This window comes from Diabrotica virgifera, chromosome 10, assembly GCF_917563875.1.
Source record: "Diabrotica virgifera virgifera chromosome 10, PGI_DIABVI_V3a".
NCBI classification, from domain to species: Eukaryota; Metazoa; Arthropoda; class Insecta; order Coleoptera; family Chrysomelidae; genus Diabrotica; species Diabrotica virgifera.
This window is the reverse complement of record NC_065452.1, coordinates 148,223,686-148,239,716: the sequence shown is the minus strand read 5'-3', so window position 1 is coordinate 148,239,716 and position 16,031 is coordinate 148,223,686. Positions and strand designations below refer to the sequence as shown.

Here is a 16,031-nt window from a genome sequence, read left to right as displayed (position 1 = left end):
ATAAGAAAAATTACAGCCCTTTGAAGTTACAAAATGTAATCGATTTTTTTCAATATATCAAAAACTGTTACAGATTTTATATTGAAAATTAACATGTGGCTTTCTTATGACGGGAACATCTTTAAGAACAAATAACAGTGAAATTTGTGCACCCCATAAAAATTTTATGGGGTTTCCCCCAAATTTTTGTGTACGTTCAATTAAATTATTATGGCGGTACCATTAGTTGAACACAATGTTTTTAAAACTTTTTTGCCTCTTAGTACTTTTTCGATAAGCCGGTTTTTATCGAGATATTTTGAACATTTGTATAATCCATTATATATTTTTAAATGATTAAGTAAGATTACAGATTATTTTCATTATTATTACCAGGTCTCCACTAACTTAACCATTTACAAATATGTGGTGGATTTTACAAAAAATGTTCAAAATATCTCGATAAATATTGGCTTATGGAAAAGTACTAAGAGGCAAAAAGTTTTAAAAACATTCTGTTTAACTGATTGTACCGCAGTAATAATTTAATTGGAACGTACACAAATATTTGGGGAGTTTAAGGGAACAACACCCCCATAAAATTATTATGATGTGTACAAATTTCACTGTTATTTTTTAATTTTTTTTTAGATATTCCTGCCATAAGAATGCCACATGTCCATTTTCAATAAAAAACTCTCTAATAATTTTCGATATGTTGGAAAAAATCTATTTTCATGTTGTAACTTCAAAGGGAAAGGAAAGTACTGAGGAAAATACTAGAACCTGTGAGGGAAAACGGAATCTTCAGAAGTCGATACAACAACGAGCTTTATTAACTATATAAGGAAATACCCCTGTCACACTTCATTAGAATACAAATATTGCAATGGGCAGGACATGTGATAAGAATGGCAGAGGATAGGCTACCAAAAAGAGCACTGAATGCTAGAACGCAGGGAAAGAGACCGGTTGGAAAGCCAAGAAAACGCTGGGAAGACACAGTAAACAGCGACGCACTAGCCCTTTTAGGAGTCCGTGTATGGAGAAGAGCAGCCACAGGAAAGCAAGGGTGGAGACAAAAAATAAAGGAGGCCAAGGCTCAATTTGGGCTGTAGTGCCGTAGAAGAAGAAGAAGAACTTCAAAGGGCTGTAACTTTTTTTATGTGCACATTTGTACTAAGGTAAGTTAGGTTCAATCGAACTATTTTTGGTCCCAGAATATGTCATATAATTTATTACCTACCTTTTTGTTACACCCTGTATATCGTGCACTAATACAAGTAAACACAAAACAAGAAACGGCTGGTTGAAGTTTAAAAAGACAAGAAATCATCGACAATAACAGTATGACAAATTTTAGAGATCAGGGACAATATGCAAAAATATTAAAATGAATGTACAACCTTCAATGTTATGTGAACATTGGCGTTCCAAAATTTCTTTATAACTGGTTGGAAAATAATAGATGTTCACATTCGTATACGATTATAATACAGTTTTATGTAGATTATAGTATATGTGACATAATGCTACTAGATCTAAAATTTATAGGATGAAAAGTTTCGTAATGTTTTCCGTTTTTGTTTTTTTCTTCTTTTTCTTCTTCGTTCGACTAGGTTTACTTTTGTTTGTCTGCCTCTTATTCTGTTTCAGTTGTTGTTGACTGTACATTGTCTTTCCACCTTTTCGGCGGCCTTCCAACGGGTCTTCTGCTATACGGCTTGTTGTTTTTACAGATGTTCGCTAATCTATCTGGTTCCATTCGGTTTACATTTTCGTTCCAGTTTTTCTTTCTTGTTTTTATCCACTGTTAATATTTTGAATTTTGCATCGTTCTGGTATAGTTCTGTTGCTTTGTCTCTCTCTTAATGGTATGTCAGTTATTGATCTTAATACTTTCATTTCGATATTGTTGATTTGTTGTTTCGTCTTTCTTGTATCGGTCCTTGTCTCCGCTGCATATGTTAGGAGTTTTTTTTTGTTTTCGTAAAATAAAAATATTTTCACCTCGATTAAAAATATTTTTACTATTATAAATAATATATATTATACCTACATAGTAAAAATATTTTACTTTTCTTTGCTCGGCAACCTTGTCTACTAATAGGGTGTAGGAATGAAATGGCTGTCATTTCAACTATGCATGAATCTCTTCCAGATCTTCCTCATTTTTGCCATAACCTGTGCTTATTTATACCTCTCGTACGTCTCTTAATTCTTCATCACATTTGTTTTGGATTATCTTCTTTTTCGTTGGTTTTGTTCATCTCCTCGTTGAACGCTTGTTCGTAATGTCTTTTTTCATTTTCTGTGATTAACCTTGTTGTAAACCTTATTTATTCTGTGTTTTTCTGTGTTTAAGTTCTTCAGAACTGCTTCTTCTTCTTCTTCCTTCTTGTATGTAGGCTTTAAAGCCTGTTTCTTCTTCAATATTAGCCTCCTAAATTGTTTAAATTATCGCACCATCTTTTTCTTGGTCTGCAAATACTTCTTCGTCCATTTGGTGACCTATCTCGTGCTATTCGTACTATCCTATCCTCTCCCATTCTACTAATGTGTTCGTTCCACTCCTGTTTCCGTTTTGTCACCCATCCATTTATGTCTTCTACATTGCATGCTTTTCTTATGTTTTCGCTTCTCTCCCTATCCAAGAGACTTTTCCCTGATATTCGTCGAAGTATTTTCATCTCTGTTGTTTCTAGTAGTCGTCTCGTTTTAGATGTGTCAGGTCTTGTCTCCGCCGTGTATTTCAATATAGGTCTAATTCCTGCTTTATAGATTCTTGTTTTTGTGTTTTGTCTTAGGTGTTTGTTTAGATCCCGCCGCTTTACTTGTTTTTATGTTTTTAAGCTTTGTTGTCGTACTTCTTCTTCAACATCTCCGTAACTAGTTATTTCTATTCCCAGATATCTAAACCTTGCTTCATGCTTTATTATTTTCCCATCAATCTCGATTTTACATCGTAGTGGGTATTTATATGTTGTCATATCATATATTTGGTTTTTTCTGCTAATATTATCATATAGTATTTGTTGGCTATTGTATTGAAGATGTGTGTTAATCTTTGGAGATCGTCATAACATAATATTTGGATTTCTTTGTTCCCCATTCTGTAACCATGACCTTTGCGTACTGCTTGTATTATTTCGTCCATTATTATATTAAAAAGCAGTGGGCTTAACGAGTCACCTTGTCTGACTCCTCTTTGTACTGGTATAAACTGCGTTAGTTTTACATTTATCTTTGCCTGTATTCGATTATGGAAGATGGTGTTTTTGATGGTTTGTATAATATTGATTGGTATGTGCCTTTTACACAGTAGGTATATGACGTCTTCGACTTGGATGCGATGGAAAGCCTTTGTCAGGTATATAAAACATAGATATGCTGGTTTATTGTGCTCGATGGCCTTTTCTGTGATTTGTCTTAGTACAAATACGGCGTCTACGCAGGATCTTCCGGATCTGAATCCTTGTTGTTCATCTGATAAAGTTGTTAGTTTATTGATTTTGTTGGTTTGGACTTTTGTGATAAGTGGTTTTTAAACTTTCCTTAAGTGCGGTGTTCAGTAGATTTATACCTCTATAATTGTTGGGGTCTTCTTTGTCTCCTTTCTTGAACATTGGTATAATTTTGCTGTTTCTCCATGCGTCTGGTATCTTGCAGTGCAATATTAGTTTTTGTGTAAGTTTTGTCATCTCTAGGGTTATACTTTCTCCTCCGTGTTTTAGAAGCTCGTTGGTTATTTCGTCTGGTCCTGGTGACTTTCTATTTTTGAGTGAATTTATGGCTATCTCTACTTCCTGAAAACTGATTTCTATTTCGTGTCTTAATTCAGGTAGGTTATTGTGTTGATTATTATTTTCCTTTCCTTTAAATAGTTCCGTCAAGTATCTTTCCCATTCGTTTGCTGGTATGTTATTGTATTCCTTCAATTCTTCATTCTGCCATCTTCAGAATTGGTATGATCTATTTCATTCTTGCTCCTACCAGAAAGAATCTTCATCCGACCCTCTCGATATCCTGATGTTAGTAATACACTTTTCTTCATTCTTTTCAATAAATACATAATCGATCTGATTGATTACTTTTCCATTTAGAGATGATAGTCCAGAGAAATAAGATTTTTCTCGTGACACATCCCCCTCCAGGCCGAAACCAAATTTTTTGAGTAGTATGGACATCTATATTATTAACCTATATGTTTCCTGCAGCCGATTTTGATGATATACATAGTTATAAACAAATGAAGATCGAAAAACGGTAAATTATCGCTTTTTTCGTCTATTACCAAAAAGTTAAGCACAAATTTGAGAGTAAGAAACTCATAAATCGTATAAAAAACTTCAATATGTCATTCGCTGTATATGTCCATCCTTATTGGTTGCTTAGAAAATTGCAAAATAAATCATAAATTTTGAGTTTTTATAAATATTCATAACTTAGGTAAAAATTAACTTAGAATCTTCTTATTACACGAAATGCCGAGACTTCTTGTACTTAAATTATACTTTAAATTTCAAAGCAATTGGTCAAATAGTTTAAAAGTTATTTAATTTGTTTATCCCAAATTCATTTTTTTTGCAACACTATAAGTCAGAAAATTACGAGGTTACAATAATACTTCAGACAGTTTAGGAAAGAAGAACATTTATACTATTACCTTAATTAAAAATAAATGACAAAAAATAATTTTAAACAGTGTAAAATTATTTTGCAAAAACATGTCGATTTTTTGCTTACTTATAAACAATTAGAATAACTTTTTAACCGTTACCCGTAGAAAAATTATGTTTTCACATTTATAAAGAGTGAATTTTTATACACATTTAGAAAGAAAAACAACTGTTCTAGAACATTTAGGGACAAAGTTAGCCCCCCCCCCCATTTTTTTAATTCACATGTTTTTGCAGAATTATTTTGCAATATTTATAATTGTTTTTTGTCATTTTTTTTTAATTAAATAAATACTGTAAATTTTCTTCTTTCATAAACTATCCAAAATATTACTGTAACTTCATCATTTTCTGACTTACAGTGTTGCAAAAAAAATTAATTTTGGATAAACAAATTAAATAACTTTGAAACTATTTGACCAATTGCTTTGAAATTTAGGGTATGATTTAAACACCATAAGTCTCAGCATTCCGTGAAATAATAAGGTTCTAAGTTAATTTTTACATAAGTTATGAATATTTATATAAACTCAAAATTTATTATTTATTTGGCAATTTTCTAAGCAACCAATAAGGATAGACATATTCAGCGAACGCCATATTGAAGTTTTTTATACGGTTTAAGAGTTTATTACTCTCAAATTTGTTTAAAATGCCCAATTTTTTAGTAATAGACGAAAAAAGCGAAAATTTACCGTTTTTTGATCTTCATTTGTTTATAACTATGTATATCATCAAAATCGGCTGCAGGAAATATTTAGGTTATTATTATAGATGACCATATTACTCGAAAAATTTGGTTTTGGCCTGGAGGGGGTTGTGTCACCAACACGATATTTTTTTTCCTTATTTCTCTGAACTATGATCTTCCCGTTGAAAGTATGTGCTCTTAACAATCAGATTATTTTCATTGGCGAACTGTATTAGCAAATGGCCATTATTATTTTTTGTTCTCTGTTGTAAACTGTATTTACCTATCGTAGATGTATAATGTATAGATTTCTTCCATGCTAATTTTTGTAATTTTCTATTTCAAGTCCAATTTGCCCTAACAGCTAACAGCTTCGTTTCGTGTAAGGCTATAATAAGATTTGTATTTACATATTTACTTCTGCAGTCAAGTGTTTTAGCTTTCCTTCCTCAAACGACCCTCTAATATTCCACGTTCCTATCTCTGTATATATTTTTCCTTTGCTAAACTGTTTTTATTTTATTTTTTGTTACAATATGTTCTTCTCGTTTTCCTTTTACGTGCCTTGTCGTTATTGAACTCACTCGAAAAAACTCTTTAAAATTATTGTTTAATAACAAAACTATTACCTTTATAATGACGATATTAACATCCAAAGATTTAATCAAAAACTAAAAACTGTAAATATTTCTCGCAAATACTACAACTTGTTACGTCACCAATGAAGCAAAATTATAAAAAGTTGTAAGGTACGCTTGCAAAACTAAGTGAGATTGAGGAAGTGATAAACATGTACAAATCACTTGATTCTCCGGACAAAATTCCATGTCTAGTACACACGATATTTAGAATATAATAAATACAATATTGTAAATATATGATATCAGTTAAAATTGATTAAGGATATAAAGATAAAAGTAAAGATAAGAAAATGAAATTGAAGTTACCGGAAAGATTGTAAACTTTACAAAATAAATACATATTTTGAATATTATTTGTATGCATGTACAATGCCTCTGTGCTTTAGCACTATTTTTTTGCAGGCAGAATATAATATATAATTTAAACTTCGTTTTCGTTAATAAATTCGCGAAGTTTGTTCGTTCGTTAGTTTGTGCGTCGCCGCCTGTGCAATACTCGGAGCCGATCTACCGATGGAACTATAATGTAAGTCTGTTTCCTGAATCCAAATCTGAAAACGGCATTTCTATAATTCGAACCATCTTCGAGATTGCCTAACGACCTAACTTAACCTCAAAGTCGAATTTTCGACTTACGGCATGATATATTATCAATTCAATGTGTTTTTACGTAGATTACGAATCGATATCTCGAACCAAATTCAAAATAACCGATCTCAAATTCGATAAATCGAACTTTTTGAATCCCCAGGCATTTGGTATATCATGTAAATTTAGATTATATTGCATATTATAAACTAATATTTTTAAAAACTGACAAAATATATTATTTGACCTAATTTATTATAAGACGTAATTCATTACACGACATATTTTACACAATTTTCGGTATGATAATGCTCGCATTCTCAGCTTGTTTTTAATTACAATCAACATCTTTAAATTACATTTAAAAACACTTTATACTCTTCAGCTTAAATCAAAAAATTTTATTTTCCTTGTATACCAATAAATATTTTGCAATTTTTATTCCTGATTATTGATCAAGATGTGATGCAGAACTTTTTATGAAGAATCAATTTTTCGAAAAATCAATAATAAGGGAAGTTTCCATTTGTTCCCAACTTAGTGAGACATACTGTATATACAGGGTGTAACAAAAAGGTAGGTCATAAATTAAATCACATATTTTGGGGCCGAAAATAGTTCGATTGAACTTCACTTGTCTTAGTACAAATGTTCACATAAAAAAAGTTACAAGCCCTTTGATTTTACAAAATGAATATCGATTTTTTTTTTCAATATATCAAAAACTGTTAGAGATTTTATATTGAAAATGGACATGAGGCTTTCTTATGGCAGGAACATCTTTAAAAAAAATAACAGTGAAAATTGTGCACCTCATAAAAATTTTATGGTGGTTTTTTTCCCTTAACTCCCACAAATGTTTACGTATGTTCCAATTAAATTATTATTGTGATACATATCTTTAATTAAACACAATGTCTTTAAAACTTTTTTACCTCTTAGTACTTTTTCGATAAGCCAGTTTTTATCGAGAATTTTGAACATTTGTAAAATCCACCACATATTTGCAAATGATTAAGTAAGATTATAGAGCCTTGGTAATCATTTGAAAATGTATTTATAATTTACATTTTGTTAGGTACTCAGGGAAACATATTAAAAATACTAAGAGGCAAAAAAGTTCTAAAAACATTGCGTTTAACTAATGGCACTACATTCATAATTTAATTGGAACGTAAACAAACTTTTGGGGGGTTTAAGGGAACAAAACCCCCACAAAATTTTTATGGGGAAAACAAATTTAACTGATATTTTTTCAAGATGTTCCTGCCATAAGAAAGCCACATGTCCATTTTCAATATAAAAACAGTTTTCGATATATTGGAAAAACTCGATTTTCATTTTGTAACTTCAAAGGACTGTAACTTTTTCAAGTGCACATTTGCACTAAGGTAAGTAGGTTCAATCGAACTATTTTTGGTCCCAGAATATGTGATTTAATTTGTGACTTGACTTTTTGTTACACCCTGTATATTTAATTAACCGAACAGGTGCATTGTATACAGATGCCAGTTGAGTGGAATTTCACTGTGATATTATTTAATCTGTATTAAATTTTAATTCAAATGAATTAAATAGTGTATATAAATTTATATCAACAAAAAAATAATGGCAACACAATCTTATCTAAACATTTGATAAGGTAGATGTAAGGCGAACATGTAGGCCTGCCCTGTGCAAAATTAGGAAGTCGGCGGGCCTGTGTGTGAGTACACTCCTGCTGATTATTCCTGCGAAGGGGATATGCGAGATCTGGCAACGCCGGCAGTGCCATGCACACAGACGCTGACATTCGCCGTCGTCCTCGCTTGCTGGTGCTTGGGCTTTTGCCCCACGCGTCTTAGTAACCCGCCAGCTGACTCGAACAGAGTAAATACTGACATTGGTTGGCTCGGGTGACGTCATCGAATCGTATCGACCAATACCACGGTCGGATGTCGTTGGATCATCTCAACTTGGCACGAGTCCTGCTACATGGTAGTTTGTAGTTTATCGCGTGGTGCGCTCTGTTCAGTACCAAGAACTCTTTTCGAACTTTGGAAGTGTTCGTTTTTGATCTCATATTTTAAAAACTTTTGAATTTTCACTGAGGCGTCAACTTAGTAGCGGCGAAACGCGTTGTTTTTGGTGGTTGTGATCAAAATTTAGTTTTTTCTTTATTTCCTATACAAGTTATGTGATTGGAAATTTTGTTCTACGGAAAACTGGGTAAGTGTTTTTGCTTTACCTGGGACTCCCCTTGAAGTTGCAGGAAAATCGTGATTCTAACGGCAGGATCCGTACTTGTGAGAATCTTGCTGGGACACGAGTATACTAAGCAATTATTAATTATTGTCCAAGTATACGCTTTTTATTTGTTTAATACTAATTTATGAATTCGTATTTTGTCATCGTTTGCGGAAAACTGCGGTTGAATATCTTCACACATTTGCAATTTGCAAACAAAAAAATTTAAACTAACTCTTATTTACTAACTTCTTGAAAAAATATCCTCGAAACTAAGATTATTAATGCTATCTGGGATGGCCTGTGTTTAAAGTAAACATTCTCTTAGACTATATAACTAGTTTTACTATTTTTAAATTAAAAACAAACATCTCGCAATGTTTGTAACTATATTTAGTAACAATGGTTTTTATCGACTTCTTAAAAATAGTATACTATTTCTATTTTTATCGGAATTGATTCTCTCTCGTTTTACTTCCTTGCGATAAGCAAATAATACAATAAATTTTTGGAAACATGGACAATTCGATTATTATTCAAAAATTTATTAGAAAATTGCCGCCTAAAATTGCAACTAAAAAAAAACTTATCCAGAGGTAAATCCTAAAAATCTTACAGTTTCTCTTATCCTGGATTAATTTTTTTCCTCTTCATCTTTTCATCAAAATGGACTCATTAATTAGTTGTTTCTTGTTGCATGTGATGTGAAACAAAACCTTGCGGACAAATTAAATTTGACTGTAATTACAGTGAGCATGTTTTCGAGAAAAATACTTAATATATTTGCAGGATTTTGAAAAGATTTATCCATTCTTCATTCTTAAATGTTCTCCGCCTAAAATCGCAACAGAAAAAACTCATCCAGGCCTATCCTAAAAATCTTTTAATTTCTCTTATCCGGTATTAGTTTTTTTTCTTCCTCCTCTTTTCATTATAATGGACTTTTAATCATAATGGACTCATTAATCAGTTGTTGCATGTGGTGTGAAAAAACCCTTTGCAAATTAAATTTGACTGTAATTACATCAGTGAGCATGCTTTCGAGAAAAATACTTAATATATTTGCAGGATTTTGAATATTTTAGACCATTTTTCATTCTTAAATTTTCTCCGCCTAAAATCGCAACTCATCCAAATGTATATTCTAAAAATCTTTTAGTTTCTCTTATCCGGGATTAATATTTTCTTCTTTCTGCTCTTTTCATCATAATGGACTCATTAACCAGTTGTTGCATGTGGTGTGAAAAAAAACCCTGGACAAATTAAATTTGACTGTAAATACGAATTCAATGAACATGTGTTTGAGAAAAATACTTATATTTGCAGGATTCTGAATAGTTTTAACCATTCTCCATTCTTAAATTTTCTTCGCCTAAAATCGCACCTCAAAAAAAACTCATCCAGATTTAAATCCTGAAAGAAAATCCTTTAGTTTCTCTTATCGTGGATTAATTTTTCTTCTTCCTCCTCTTTTCATCTTAATGGTCTCATTAATCAGTTGTTGCATGTGGTGTGAAAAAAACCCTGGACAAATTAAATTTGACTGTAATTACAGTGAGCATGCTTTCGAGAAAAATACTTATATTTGCAGGATTTTGAATATTTTAACCATTCTTCATTCTTAAATTTTTTCCGCCTAAAATCGCAACTCATCCAGATGTAAATTCTAAAAGTCTTTTAGTTTCTCTTATCTGGGAGTAATTTTTTTTTCTTTCTCCTCTTTTCATCATAATGGACTCATTAACCAGTTGTTGCATGTGGTGTGAAAAAAACCCTGGACAAATTAAATTTGACTGTAAATACGAATTCAATGAACAAGTTTTTGAGAAAAATACTTACATATTTGCAGGATTTTGAATAGTTTTAACCAATCTTCATTCTTAAATTTTCTTCGCCTAAAATCGCAACTCATCCAGAGGTAAATTCTAAAAATCTTTTAGTTTCTTTTATCCGGGATTAATATTTTCTTCTAAAAAGGGGTAGTTCCCTGGGTTGGCTGTATACTAATATTTTCTTCTTCTTCCTCTTTTCATCATAATGGACTCATTAATTAGTTGTTGCATGTGGTGTGAAAAATCCCTGGACAAATTAAATTTGTTTGTAGTTATGCATTCAGTGAGCATGTTTTTGGGAAAAATACTTATATTTGCAGGATTTTGAATACTTTTAACCATTCTTCATTCTTAAATTTTCTTCGCCTAAAATCGCACCTCAAAAAAAACTCATCCAGAGGTAAATCCTGAAAATCCTTTAGTTTCTCTTATCGTGGATTAATTTTTCTTCTTCCTCCGCTTTTTCATCTTAATGGTCTCATTAATCAGTTGTTGCATGTGGTGTGAAAAAAACCCTGGACAAATTAAATTTGACTGTAATTACAGTAAGCATGCTTTCGAGAAAAATACTTATATTTGCAGGATTTTGAATATTTTAACCATTCTTCATTCTTAAATTTTTTCCGCCTAAAATCGCAACTCATCCAGATGTAAATTCTAAAAGTCTTTTAGTTTCTCTTATCCGGGATTAATATTTTCTTCTTCCTCCTCTTTTCATCATAATGGACTCATTAATCAGTTGTTGCATGTGGTGTGAAAAATCCCAGGACAAATTAAGTTTGGTTGTAGTTATGCATTCAGTGAGCATGTTTTTGGGAAAAATACTTATATTTGCAGGATTTTGAATACTTTTAACCATTCTTCATTCTTAAATATTCTTCGCCTAAAATCACAACTCTAAACTCATCCAGAAGTAAATCCTGAAAATCCTTTAGTTTCTCTTATCCTGGATTAATATTTTATTTTTCCTCCTCTTTTCATTTTAATGGACTCAATAATCAGTTGTTACATGTGGTGTGAAAAAAAACCTGGACAAATTAAATTTGGCTGTAATTATGCGTTTAGTGAGCATGTTTTTTGGTAAAATACTTATATTTGCAGAATTTTGAATAGTTTTAACCAATCTTCATTCTTAAATTTTCTTCGCCTAAAATCGCAACTCATCCAGAGGTAAATTCTAAAAATCTTTTAGTTTCTCTTATTCAGGATTAATATTTTATTCTTCCTCCACTTTTCATCTTAATGGACCCATTAATCAGTTGTTACATGTGGTGTGAAAAAAACCGTGGACAAATTAAATTTGGCTGTAATTATGCATTCAGTGAGCATGTTTTTTGGTAAAATACTTATATTTGCAGGATTTTGAACAGTTTTAAACATTCTTCAATCTTAAATTTTCTTCGAATCGAACTAAAAAAAAACTCATCCAGAGGTAAATTCTGAAAATCCTTTAGTTTCTCTTATCCGGGTTTAATTTTTTCTTCTTCCTCCTCTTTTCATCATAATGTACTCATTAACCAGTTGTTGCATGTGCGGTGTGAAAAAAAAACCTGGACAAATTAAATTTGACTGTAAATACGAATTCAATGAACATGTTTTGAGAAAAATACTTTATTTGCAGGATTTTGAATAGTTTTAACCATTCTTCATTCTTAAATTTTCTTCGCCTAAAATCGCACCTCAAAAAAAACTCATCCAGAGTTAAATCCTGAGAGAAAATCCTTTAGTTTCTCTTATCGTGGATTAATTTTTCTACTTCCTCCTCTTTCATCTTAATGGTCTCATTAATCAGTTGTTGCATGTGGTGTGAAAAAAACCCTGGACAAATTAAATTTGACTGTAATTACAGTGAGCATGCTTTCGAGAAAAATACTTATATTTGCAGGATCTTGAATATTTTAACCATTCTTCATTCTTAAATTTTTTCCGCCTAAAATCGCAACTCATCCAGATGTAAATTCTAAAAGTCTTTTAGTTTCTCTTATCTGGGAGTAATTTTTTTTCTTTCTCCTCTTTTCATCATAATGGACTCATTAACCAGTTGTTGCATGTGGTGTGAAAAAAACCCTGGACAAATTAAATTTGACTGTAAATACGAATTCAATGAACATGTTTTTGAGAAAAATACTTATAAATATTTGCAGGGTTTTGAATAGTTTTAACCATTCTTCATTCTTAAATTTTCTTCGCCTAAAATCTCAACTCATCCAGAGGTAAATTCTAAAAATCTTTTAGTTTCTTTTATCCGGGATTAATATTTTCTTCTTCCTCCTCTTTTCATCATAATGGACTCATTAATTAGTTGTTGCATATGTGGTGTGAAAAATCCCTGGACAAATTAAATTTGGTTGTAGTTATGCATTCAGTGAGCATGTTTTTGGGAAAAATACTTATATTTGCAGGATTTTGAATACTTTTAACCATTCTTCATTCTTAAATTTTCTTCGCCTAAAATCACAACTCTAAAAAAACTCATCCAGAGGTAAATCCTGAAAATCCTTTAGTTTCTCTTATCCGGGATTAATATTTTATTCTTCCTCCTCTTTTCATCTTAATGGACTCAATAATCAGTTGTTACATGTGGTGTGAAAAAAAAACCTGGACAAATTAAATTTGGCTGTAATTATGCATTTAGTGAGCATGTTTTTTGGTTAAATACTTATATTTGCAGGATTTTGAATAGTTTTAACCAATCTTCATTCTTAAATTTTCTTCGCCTAAAATCGCAACTCATCCAGAGGTAAATTCTAAAAATCTTTTAGTTTCTCTTATCCAGGATTAATATTTTATTCTTCCTCCACTTTTCATCTTAATGGACTCATTAATCAGTTGTTACATGTGGTGTGAAAAAAAACCGTGGACAAATTAAATTTGGCTGTAATTATGCATTCAGTGAGCATGTTTTTTGGTAAAATACATATATTTGCAGGATTTTGAACAGTTTTAAACATTCTTCAATCTTAAATTTTCTTCGAATCGAACTCAAAAAAAACTCATCCAGAGGTAAATTCTGAAAATCCTTTAGTTTCTCTTATCCGGGATTAATTTTTTCTTCTTCCTCCTCTTTTCATCATAATGTACTCATTAACCAGTTGTTGCATGTGCGGTGTGAACAAAAAACCTGGACAAATTAAATTTGACTGTAAATACGAATTCAATGAACATGTTTTGAGAAAAATACTTTATTTGCAGGATTTTGAATAGTTTAACCATTCTTCATTCTTAAATTTTCTACGCCTAAAATCTCACCTCAAAAAATACTCATCCAGAAGTACATCCTGAAAATCCTTTAGTTCCTCTTATTCGGAATTAATTTTTCTTCTTCCTCCTCTTTTCATCTTAATGGTCTCATTAATCAGTTGTTACATGTGATGTGAAAAAAAACCTTGGGCAAATTAAATTTTACTGCAATTACAGTGAGCATGCTTTCGAGAAAAAAAATTATATTTGCAGGATTTTGAATATTTTAACCATTCTTCATTCTTAAATTTTCTCCGCCTAAAATCGCAACTCATCCAGATGAAAATTCTAAAAATCTTTTAGTTTCTCTTATCCTGGAGTAATTTTTCTTCTTTTTCCTCTTTTCATCATAATGGACTCATTAACCAGTTGTTGCATGTGGTGTGAAAAAAATCGTGGATAAATAAAATTTGACTGTAAATACGAATTCAGTGAACATGTTTTTGAGAAAAATAGTTATATTTGCAGGATTTTGAATAGTTTAACCATTCTTCATTCTTAAATTTTCTTCGCCTGAAATCGCACCTCAAAAAACTCATCCAGAGGTAAATCCTGAAAATCCTTTAGTTTCTCTTATCGTGGATTAATTTTTCTTCTTCCTCCTCTTTTCATCTTAATGGTCTCATTAATCAGTTGTTGCATGTGGTGTGAAAAAAACCCTGGACAAATTAAATTTGACTGTAATTACAGTGAGCATGCTTTCGAGAACAATACTTATATTTGCAGGATTTTGAATATTTTAACCATTCTTCATTCTTAAATTTTTTCCGCCTAAAATCGCAACTCATCCAGATGTAAATTCTAAAAGTCTTTTAGTTTCTCTTATCTCCGAGTAATTTTTTCTTCTTTCTCCTCTTTTCATCATAATGGACTCATTAACAAGTTGTTGCATGTGGTGTGAAAAAAAAACCCTGGACAAATTAAATTTGACTGTAAATACGAATTCAATGAACATGTTTTTGAGAAAAATACTTATACATATTTGCAGGATTTTGAATAGTTTTAACCAATCTTCATTCTTAAATTTTCTTCGCCTAAAATCGCAACTCATCAAGAGGTAAATTCTAAAAATCTTTTAGTTTCTTTTATCCGGGATTAATATTTTCTTCTTCCTCCTCTTTTCATCATAATGGACTCATTAATTAGTTGTTGCATGTGGTGTGAAAAATCCCTGGACAAATTAAATTTGGTTGTAGTTATGCATTCAGTGAGCATGTTTTTGGGAAAAATACTTATATTTGCAGGATTTTGAATACTTTTAACCATTCTTTATTCTTAAATTTTCTTCGCCTAAAATCACAACTCTAAAAAACTCATCCAGAGGTAAATCCTGAAAATCCTTTAGTTTCTCTTATCCGGGATTAATATTTTATTCTTCCTCCTCTTTTCATCTTAATGGACTCAATAATCAGTTGTTACATGTGGTGTGAAAAAAAAACCTGGACAAATTAAATTTGGCTGTAATTATGCATTTAGTGAGCATGTTTTTTGGTAAAATAATTATATTTGCAGGATTTTGAATAGTTTTAACCAATCTTCATTCTTTAATTTTCTTCGCCTAAAATCGCAACTCATCCAGAGGTAAATTCTAAAAATCTTTTAGTTTCTCTTATTCAGGATTAATATTTTATTCTTCCTCCACTTTTCATCTTAATGGACCCATTAATCAGTTGTTACATGTGGTGTGAAAAAAACCGTGGACAAATTAAATTTGGCTGTAATTATGCATTCAGTGAGCATGTTTTTTGGTAAAATACTTATATTTGCAGGATTTTGAACAGTTTTAAACATTCTTCAATCTTAAATTTTCTTCGAATCGAACTAAAAAAAAACTCATCCAGAGGTAAATTCTGAAAATCCTTTAGTTTCTCTTATCCGGGATTAATTTTTTCTTCTTCCTCCTCTTTTCATCATAATGAACTCATTAACCAGTTGTTGCATGTGCGGTGTGAAAAAAAACCTGGACAAATTAAATTTGACTGTAAATACGAATTCAATGAACATGTTTTGAGAAAAATACCTTATTTGCAGGATTTTGAATAGTTTAACCATTCTTCATTCTTAAATTTTCTACGCCTAAAATCGCACCTCAAAAAATACTCATCCAGAGGTACATCCTGAAAATCCTTTAGTTTCTCTTATCCGGGATTAATTT

General features: G+C 31.3%; 1 protein-coding gene across 4 annotated transcripts in view; it reads left to right on the top strand.

Annotated features, from left to right (window-relative positions):
• LOC114333588 (myocyte-specific enhancer factor 2) overlaps positions 1 to 16,031 on the top strand; it is a 427,721-nt gene that overhangs the window by 247,419 nt on the left and 164,271 nt on the right. Inside the window, exon 1 of one of the 4 annotated variants that reach the window (XM_028283485.2) lies at positions 8,386 to 8,786. The exons of 2 other annotated variants lie outside the window; for them this stretch is intronic. The gene's annotated coding sequence lies outside the window, so the exon portion shown is untranslated. Of the gene's footprint in view, positions 1 to 8,385; positions 8,787 to 16,031 lie in introns of those variants that run through there. One more of the 4 variants, XM_050663235.1, reaches the window with a different exon arrangement.